We start from the raw sequence: 9,130 nt of genomic DNA on the forward strand, positions 1-9,130 counted from the left end.
TGTGTGTGTCTTCCCTGCCCCCCCCCCGTGCGTTGACCAATCAGTGCCCTCAGCCACTTGTGTCTCACCCAGGTGTGCCTTGTTGTGTCAATCAGTGTGAGTGCGAGTCTGCTGTTTTGCATACTTGTGTCTGTGTGGGTGCATTGTTGCAAACTGTTGGTGTTACGTGTCGTATGTTGAGTGTCTCGTCTTGTAGCTTAGCCTCGTCTTGTTAGCCACAGCCACAGCCAAGTCGTCTAGAGCCAAGTCGTCCACGTTGTCCTTTAGTATTTAAAGAGATACTTGATACTCATTTAGTCATTTTCAGCAGCAAAATGTTAATATTTTGTCTATAATTAATTTGATATGTTCCTTATTTGTCATGTACAATTAATACCTTAAAAACACACACTTTGTTTGCCACTTGCTGTCGACTAAAAATAACATCACAGGTGCTCAAGGAGCGGGTGACGACCAATCGTGGCTCAGTTTGTTAACATCACATGACCAAACTCAGAAAACAGGTGAGCCGTGATTGGTTGTTACATGTTTCCTGAGCACCTGTGATGTCATTTTTAGTCGACTGCAAGTGGCAAATAAAGTGTGTTTTTTTAAGGTATTAATTGTACATGAAAAATAATGAACTTATTAAATTAATTATAGACAAATTATTAACTTTTTACAGCTGAAAGTGACTAAATGAGTATCAAGTATTAAGTATCAAGAATCCCTTTAAATGCTAAAGTATTTTCTTCTGCCTATATTTCATATCTTTATTGCTATAAGAGCTAAAGAAACAGAAAACATTATATTAGTCATTCTTTAAATAATTGGCTGATTAATTGGTTAACGGAATTTCATTTAGCCAAACATCAGAATCGGCATCTGCCTCGAAATATTGATATCGTTGGGCTCCTAATTATTTAATATTACAAAAATTCGCTTGCACAAATAATAAACATAACAAAAAGCAATTTATTTTCTTTACTGTTATTCTTTCTCGCGAGAGAAAAAAAAGAAAAAAGGTGGTGTAGTAGGCACGTAAGAATCCCTTGAAATTGCCCGTGGGGTGCCAGATTAAAGATGCCAGAGATTAGATGTCGCACACAGATGGTGTGCACGCGCCATCCACATCGGCTGACCTGCTACCATCGCTGTGATTACCAACAACGCGCTAAACATGTCACGACCGCGCTTGCCCTCTCCCGTGCTGTTGTGTCTGTTCACTGCCACTCTCACTCGATGCCCTCTGGATCTGTGGCGTTATCTCCCTGATTTATCATCAAATCACAGTCCTCTTGTCTCCGTGGTGGTTTTACCTCAGGCCGCTTTGAGTTTACATTCCCTCCTTTTCGATTGCTTTATTAATTCATGTGCATTTCTGACTTGAATATTTAATGCTACAAAACAAGCTCAATATATCCAGAGATCTTTACAACCTACTTACAACATTGTTCCTTTATGACTTGTTGCTATAGAGTGTTGACTTTTACAGGTGGGCAACATATTTATAGAATGTTTCTGGCCCTGGAAAATATATATATTTTTAAATACTTTGGAGAGATGGGACAGAAACTCACCTATGGTCACGAGCTGTGGGTCGTGACCGAAAGAACAAGATCCCGGATACAAGCGGCCGAAATGAGTTTCCTCCGCAGGGTAGCCGGGCTCTCCCTTAGAGATAGGGTGAGAAGCTCGGTCATCCGAGAGGGACTCAGCGTCGAGTCGCTGCTCCTCCACGTTGAGAGGAACCAGTTGAGGTGGCTCGGGCATCTGGTTCGGATGCCTCCTGGACGCCTCCCTGGGGAGGTGTTCCGGGCATGTCCTACCGGCAGGAGGCCCCGGGGACGACCCAAGACACGCTGGAGAGACTATGTCTCTCGGCTGTCCTGGGAACGCCTTGGGGTCCCGTCGGATGAGCTGGCTGAAGTGGCTGGGGAGAGGGAAGTCTGGGCTTCCCTGCTAAAGCTGCTGCCCCCGCGACCCGACCCCGGATAAGCGGAAGAAGACGGACGGACGGGACAGAAATTAAACATTTGTTTACCTACCCTATCTACAGTAAGTGGATAAATGTTCTCTTATTCATAGAGAGCACAGATAGATTTTAGCAAGGATCATGTTCATGTTAAATTAACCAAAAGGGGTGTCCCCCCCAAAAAAAATATGCACTGCCTCCACTATGCCACTATGCACTTACTTTATTCTGTGTCCTTTTGGGTATCATTTAAAATATGTGAGGCCATCAGTATTTGACATGTTAGGCTTTGCCGTTTTTGTAAGCATAATGCCCTTGCCCATGGCTCCACCAATTGACATTGGAGAAGCGTTGCAGAATTTGTTTTTTTCTTTCTACATCCCCAACTGTAGTCCATTGCCAGTTTGAGAAGGGTCATCAAAAGTGTGTTAAAAGTATGTCTGTGATGTAATACAGAAAGAAAATAGTCCAATTAGCCCAGTGCTAGGCATGGCACACAAAACCACCTTAAGGATTTCTGCCGGATTTGATTTTGCCTAAATTCCACAGTCTTGTCGGTTTACTCAATTAGAGAGATGAAAGAGACACATCGTTAAACTAGTTTTCCAAGAGCCTCCCACAAATTTCCATGTGCGCATCAGTATCTTCAGCATGAAGCCTTTGAAACAACCTGATGTTGATACGGGTAAAGCTTTATCACTCCAAAGCATCTGCTGAAACGAGCTGTCAAAAAGGACCAACGCGACTTTTTGGGGTTAGTCAATTACCCCAAAAAGTTGAGTCAAATAAATAACCCACAAACAACCTCAAAACCTGAAAAGTTGGTTTGAATCATTTTTTTTACGCAATTAAATTGGGTTATCTAATTAACGCAAAAAGTTGGTTGAAATGAATAACCCACAATTAATAACCCTTTGTGAGTTAAATAACTCAAAAAGTTGGGTCGGTCCATTGCTCCATTCTTGACCCAATTTGGGTTATTTTTGACCCAACCCAACCCAAGTTCCAGGGCAGCCGCCAGGATAGACTTTACCTGTCTTTTTATACGGACGCCTGCTCTAGGAGTTTGGTGTTTTCATCAATTTCAATTAAGCTATTTTTTAAGATATTCAATTGTCCCTAATTGTATTATTGAACACATGAATTTATACCACTGAAAAAAAAATTGGATGCCAACTCACAATATATTCTGGGTGTCTCCGTACACAGTTGTGGACGTGGCTCACAGTTCCTAGTATGAGTAGACTTTAAAGCAACTGCTGGAGAGAACATCACAAACATGTTGTCCCTCTGTCCACAGCAAAAGTGTTGACTCGCTTGCCTGCTCATTAATCCCCATCGGCCCATGTCACCGCTCGGCAACGGGGTCCAGATTACTCCCATTTCTGGCCTCAGACTCTCATTTAGCCCATACTTCACACCATTATTCAACCATTGAGCCATAAAGCAAATGGTATTTACCTCAAAGGCCAGAGCGCCTCGGGCAGCAAACTATGAAGCCAGGAAAGGTGGAAATAATTAATACGAGTGAGAAAGTAGAAACTGACTTCTGCTGGAAGTATAAGCCTGTCATCAGTCAACCAAGAACACAACAAACGACTGAAATGAGCTGGAGAGGGATTTGACACAGATGTCTGACATCCCCATCTAATCCTTCACCACAACTGGAAACGCTTGGATAGAATGGACTTGATTGCCATGGCAACAAACAAAAAAAAATAATAATCCCGCCGACCCCAAAGCTGGGGTGATTGGGCTTGATTTGGATGTCAAATCACTGGCTGGCTGCCAAACAGTGACTCAATGAGGAAGCTGGTAATTAGTCAACATCATGGGCAGGGCCTGCGGTCCATTATCATCCACAGCCATGAGATTCTTTGCTTTGGATGCACAAGCCTCTTATAGAGCGGGAGCAAAGCTGAGCCTCACGTGTAACGCTGATTCCATCTGTTCTCGTCTCCATAGCTCAGCCTCCCTGCCTGTCATTTGTTTTAATGCCACACAAACAATTCCATCTTACCGGAGGACATGTCAACATCTGTCTCGCAAAGTGTGCATTCCAAGAAAGGCAAGTCAAGGTCGGAGGAAGTGCGCCAAGTGACCCGGATAACCTGGATCCCGCTCTTTGAACAAATAATGAAGCAGACGATTGCGCTGATCTCCTCTGATTTGAAAGAGAATAACATAAAAGTGATGATAAGAAATTTATGCTTCAGTGCTGCACAACTTTAGCACAGAAAACAACAGAAAGTAAGCAAGTAGAAGAGTTTGTGTGGGTGTGTTGTGTGTGTGTACGTGTCAGATGAAAGGAGCCTTTAGTGAGTACATAAAGCCCTGCGAGGCCTCGGTGACATTTGTCATTTATTGTGCTCCATATGGATTATATCCACATTATAACCAGAGTCATGATCTGGCCTCAGGATGGCATTCGGTGTCACTTTAATAATTTCTGACACACTTCTCATCACACCTTCTGACCGAATTTAATATTGCTGAGTTTTGATTGACAGACTGTTTGGTAAGATGGATTTCTTCCTTCAACCGCCCTGTATTTTAAAAACAAGGCATAAAAATGTAAAAAAAAAAAAAAAATGCCATTTCAATTCATTAATATTTCAAATTAGGGAGTTAATTCACTCACCCTGTTTTTCATCAAATAGTTAAATTATAAACAGTCAATCAGAGGAATTTAGCTGTGGAATAAACTAGTTCCAATGCAATATTAAAAATTTAAAATTCTTACTTCTTGTGGAAGTGGCGTCTTTAACTCTTTGACTGCCAAAAACGTTAAATAACGTTTAGTAAAATCCTAGGGAGGAGTGCCAAAGACGTTAAAAGACGTTTGTTTCAAAACAGAGGTGAAACTAACCATTTTCTATTGTTCATTACTAAAAAACGGAATAAGGTAGAAACAAACTTTTTTTTCTGATGAAAGATGAGAGTCCAATCTTTTATTTGGTAGTATGTGTGTTTCCATAGTCCAAACACATAATTTTCTGTGGACCTTGAAAGATCAGTCAAAATGCTTAAATCGGCTGGCACCCACGGCATCCCTTTTCTGAAAACGTCTGGCAGTCAAAGAGTTACTGACAATTAGCATTGTAATGCCATCATATTTGCCCCATTCAGTTCTCCATAACAGTCGTTTTTATTTAGTTTTAAAACTCCACTTTCACGTGACATAAATTTACTGGTAATATAGTTTATTATTAATCTTAACTCTTTGACTGCCAGACGTTTTCAGAAAAGGGATGCCGTGGGTGCCAGTCGATTTAAGCATTTTGACTGAATTTTTCAAGGTCCACAGAAAATTATGTGTTTGGACTATGGAAACACACATACTACCAAATGAAAGATTGGACTCTCATCTTTCATCAGAAAAAAAAGTTTGTTTCTACCTTATTCCGTTTTTCAGTAATCAACAATAGAAAATGGTTAGTTTCACCTCTGTTTTGAAACAAACGTCTTTTAACGTCTTTGGCACTCCTCCATAGGATTTTACTAAACGTTATTTAACGTTTTTGGCAGTCAAAGAGTTAACCTTAAAAATATATTTGTACAAATAACTGTCTCCGTCTTAGCAAAATGCTCCTTCTACCTGCACCCCCCAGCCACTATTTGCGGACATAAGGTAAATGCTCCAAAATGTACAAAGTGCAAACAACGTTTGCATGTATCTGCCAACTGGATAGGAATTAGACACACAACAGCACATCAAAGCATACATGACTGCATGTGTTTGTGTGCGTAAGTGAGTTACTTTTGCCACGTGCGCGTCACGCCACAATAATCCTGCTACTGTAATACAGGTTTTGAAGCCCAATGAACACACAGAATGTTGAAACCTATGAAGCATGTGATGCTCTGTCACCCCATACTAAACAATCTTGCATTATTCACTCAAGGAGGTCTTTGACTCCACTGTAGTTCCCTTTTAATATGTGTGCGGATGCTACAGCATCACCATCATACATACAACATCAATAATACAAATAAAAAAAAATCACCACTCAACATTTGGCCAGGGTATAAAGAAACTGTAAGATGCCTAGTGAAATGCTTTGAGACTTGCCCACCGGAGAACGTATGCACGATAGTACACAAATAATGAAGATGAAAAGAATAAAGTGAAGTTTTAAAGAACGCAGTTTTAAAAATTGAAGCCAGTTTCTTGGTTCAGAGAGAATAAAACAAAAAGATAAAATCCTGTTCAAAAGGCAAGCTTGATTTCCTGCCAAAGATTTCATTTTTAATTAAGATTTTGTTATCATATACGTCATGATAGGAACAAATCCTCTTTTTGTGGCTTCAAAATTAGCTTGAGTGGGCCTCAAACAATTTGATCTCGGGGCCGTGGGAGCACGACTTCGCATTTTTGTGTTTGAGTGCTCTGGTCTCTCATCAGGTTCAATAATGGACCACAGTGAAGGGAAGTGGTATCGCGTTTCAAGTCTTTTAAGTCAGGAGAGGACTGGCTAGACACACACAGCCTGACTTATGACCAGCGGGAAAAGTTGGAGGAAAGAGAAAAGGAGAAGGGGCGACTACACTCAAGCACTCAGAGATGGCGAGCAAGAGAGGGAGAGAGATGCAAAATGCAGCAAAGAGGAAGCTGTCTCAGAGGTGTGTGTGCGTCCTATTTTTAGTTTCCCTAATGCACATCTTCCAACTCAAACAGCTGCTGGAGCATTTGCATACTAAAACACTTGAGCACTGTTGTTGTTTCTTGCATACAACGCCAGCGAATTCCACGCAACAGGGAGGCTTCCGCTGGCTCAGGTGTAGTTTAGCCATAGAGGCGGATGAAGCCCCGCCTCTCAGTCCTGCGGTTGTTTTTTTTGTTAGCATGAGTTACCTGAGCGCAGCCGCACGGCAGCGAAATGCAGCGTCACATGACCCAGAGTGCTGCAGCTGCACAAGAAGGCAGTAAGTAGCTTAGGTCCCATGTGAGCATGAGAGTGGGACACAAGAGGCCGGAAGGGGTCATTAATGGAGGTCGTTAATCCCATGATAGGGAGGGTCTCCAATTACTTACTCATTTGTAAATATACAGTAGCTTCTTTGACAAGCTAGTTATAAAAATGACAATAACGTGGATGTGGTTAAAAACAAACAAAAAAAGTTTAAGAAAACAGTTGGGTCAAAAATAACCCAATTTGGGTCAAAAAAGGAGACGCCCTTTTTCGACCCAAATTTAGTTATTTTTGACCCAACTGTTTTTAGACTGTACACACAAAAAAATGCTGTTTTTTTTTCCTAACCCCTAACCCTAATTGGGTAGCTGTAGATTTTGAGCAGACTGCGTTACCAGAACTTTTAATACTGTAGAAAATTTGGATAAAAATGGGTACACTCTAAAAACGGTTAGGTTAAAAAATAACCCAATTTGGGTCAAAAAGGGATTGACTCAAGTAGTGGATACGTAGCTTTTTGACCCAAATTGGGTCTTTTTTGATCCAACTGTTTTTCGACTGTACACACAAAAAAATGCTGGGTTGTTTTTCTAACCCACTAATTGGCTAGTTGTAAATTTTGAGCAGACTGCGTTACTTTTAATACTGTAGAAAATTTGGACAAAAATGGGTACACTCTAAAAACAGTTGGGTCAAAAATAACCCTATTTAGGTCAAAAGGGGATTGATCCAAGTAGTGGATCCGTAGCTTTTTGACCCAAATTGGGTAATTTTTGATCCAACTGTTTTTCCACTGTACACACAAAAATTGCTGGGTTGTTTTCCTAACCCACTAATTGGGTAGCTGTAGATTTTTAGCAGACTGGGTTACTTTTAATAGAAAAAAATGATAAAAATGGGTACACTTTAAAACAATTGGGTCAAAAATAACCCAATTTGGGTAAAAAAAAATGGAACAACCCAAGTAGTGAAACCCTTTTGAAACCAAATTGACCAAACCTGTGCTAACATACCACAAGAGTGACTCGCCGTGGCAACCCCTGAAAGGAGAAAGTTACTACTTCTTCCCAGAAAAATGTTGGTAATAAAATTTGTATTAATTAACGACAGCTCTACATAATCTTGTAACACTTGGTAGTTTTAACTCATCAGCGTGGGTAGTTTTTACCTTTTGCTGGATCAAAATTTGACCCAACGTCCTGGGACAAGTCTTTAACCAAATAGTATAAATAACCCAGCATTGATTCAGCCCTTTTTGGACCCAGCACTGGGTTTGCCATTTCACCCAATTTTGGTTGCTTTTAACCCAGCAGTTTAAAGAATGTGGAGTCTTGAAACATTCTTGGCCCAAACCTCATTTGAGGTTGCCATGAGAGGTTCCTACAAACGTAGGTAGGGGACTAACCCTACCCAGAAGTAAGAAAAGAGGTTGTTTCATTTATTTATCAAATGTAAAATATTTATAGGATTCAATCTACTGGCAGAGGACGACCAGGCAGAGCAAAATGTGGGTGGAAGAATACCAAAGTTGCTTTATGGGTGGATGTTTGAAAAGAAAAGCCTGTGGTGGAGAGGCTGCCTGCTGCTCATTTTTGTCCTGAATTACATTTGCCGAGCTTTCCGGTGGTTAGAACTGAGTAGGTCAGCACACCAGGAGTCACTAATGCGTCACTGTGGAGTCGTCGACTGACGCTGGGAGTGCACACCTCGGCCGCATAAAAGGAGTCTGCCTGTTTAGACACAAGAAGACTGCAGACGTTCCAGTCGAGCCAGTTTAGCAAGTTCGCAGTGTTTTCCCTCAAACAGCGACTCCTTAACGCATCTCTTTCCCAAGTTCATCACAGGGCTTTTGATGCACCTATAACTGCTGCTTTATTTGTCGTTAATCCGCACCAAACTACTGTGTGAGGATTACACCGTTTGACTGATGTCGCATTCAAATTAAACTCCCGAAAAAACACGGGCCTTTCCCCTCTGACGCATATCTTCACATACGGCAGACAGATGATCAAACACAAAAGGGGGGCGGGGGTAGGAACGTAGGAAAAACGGGGGAGAGGCGATGCTGCGACAGATCACATTCAGTGAGTTAGCAGCACTCTCTGAGCATGGCGCTATTTTAAATAAAACATGAAAGCAGGAGAAGAAGGCACTCCTCCGGATGCTGTGACTTGTGACAAAACATGATATTGTGAGAGACAGCACACCCGGCTGTGAGCGACCCCTGGGAGGACTCGACCCCCCCCCCCCCCCTCCCCCTTCA

This window comes from Vanacampus margaritifer, chromosome 10 (genome assembly GCF_051991255.1).
Source record: "Vanacampus margaritifer isolate UIUO_Vmar chromosome 10, RoL_Vmar_1.0, whole genome shotgun sequence".
NCBI classification, from domain to species: domain Eukaryota; kingdom Metazoa; phylum Chordata; class Actinopteri; order Syngnathiformes; family Syngnathidae; genus Vanacampus; species Vanacampus margaritifer.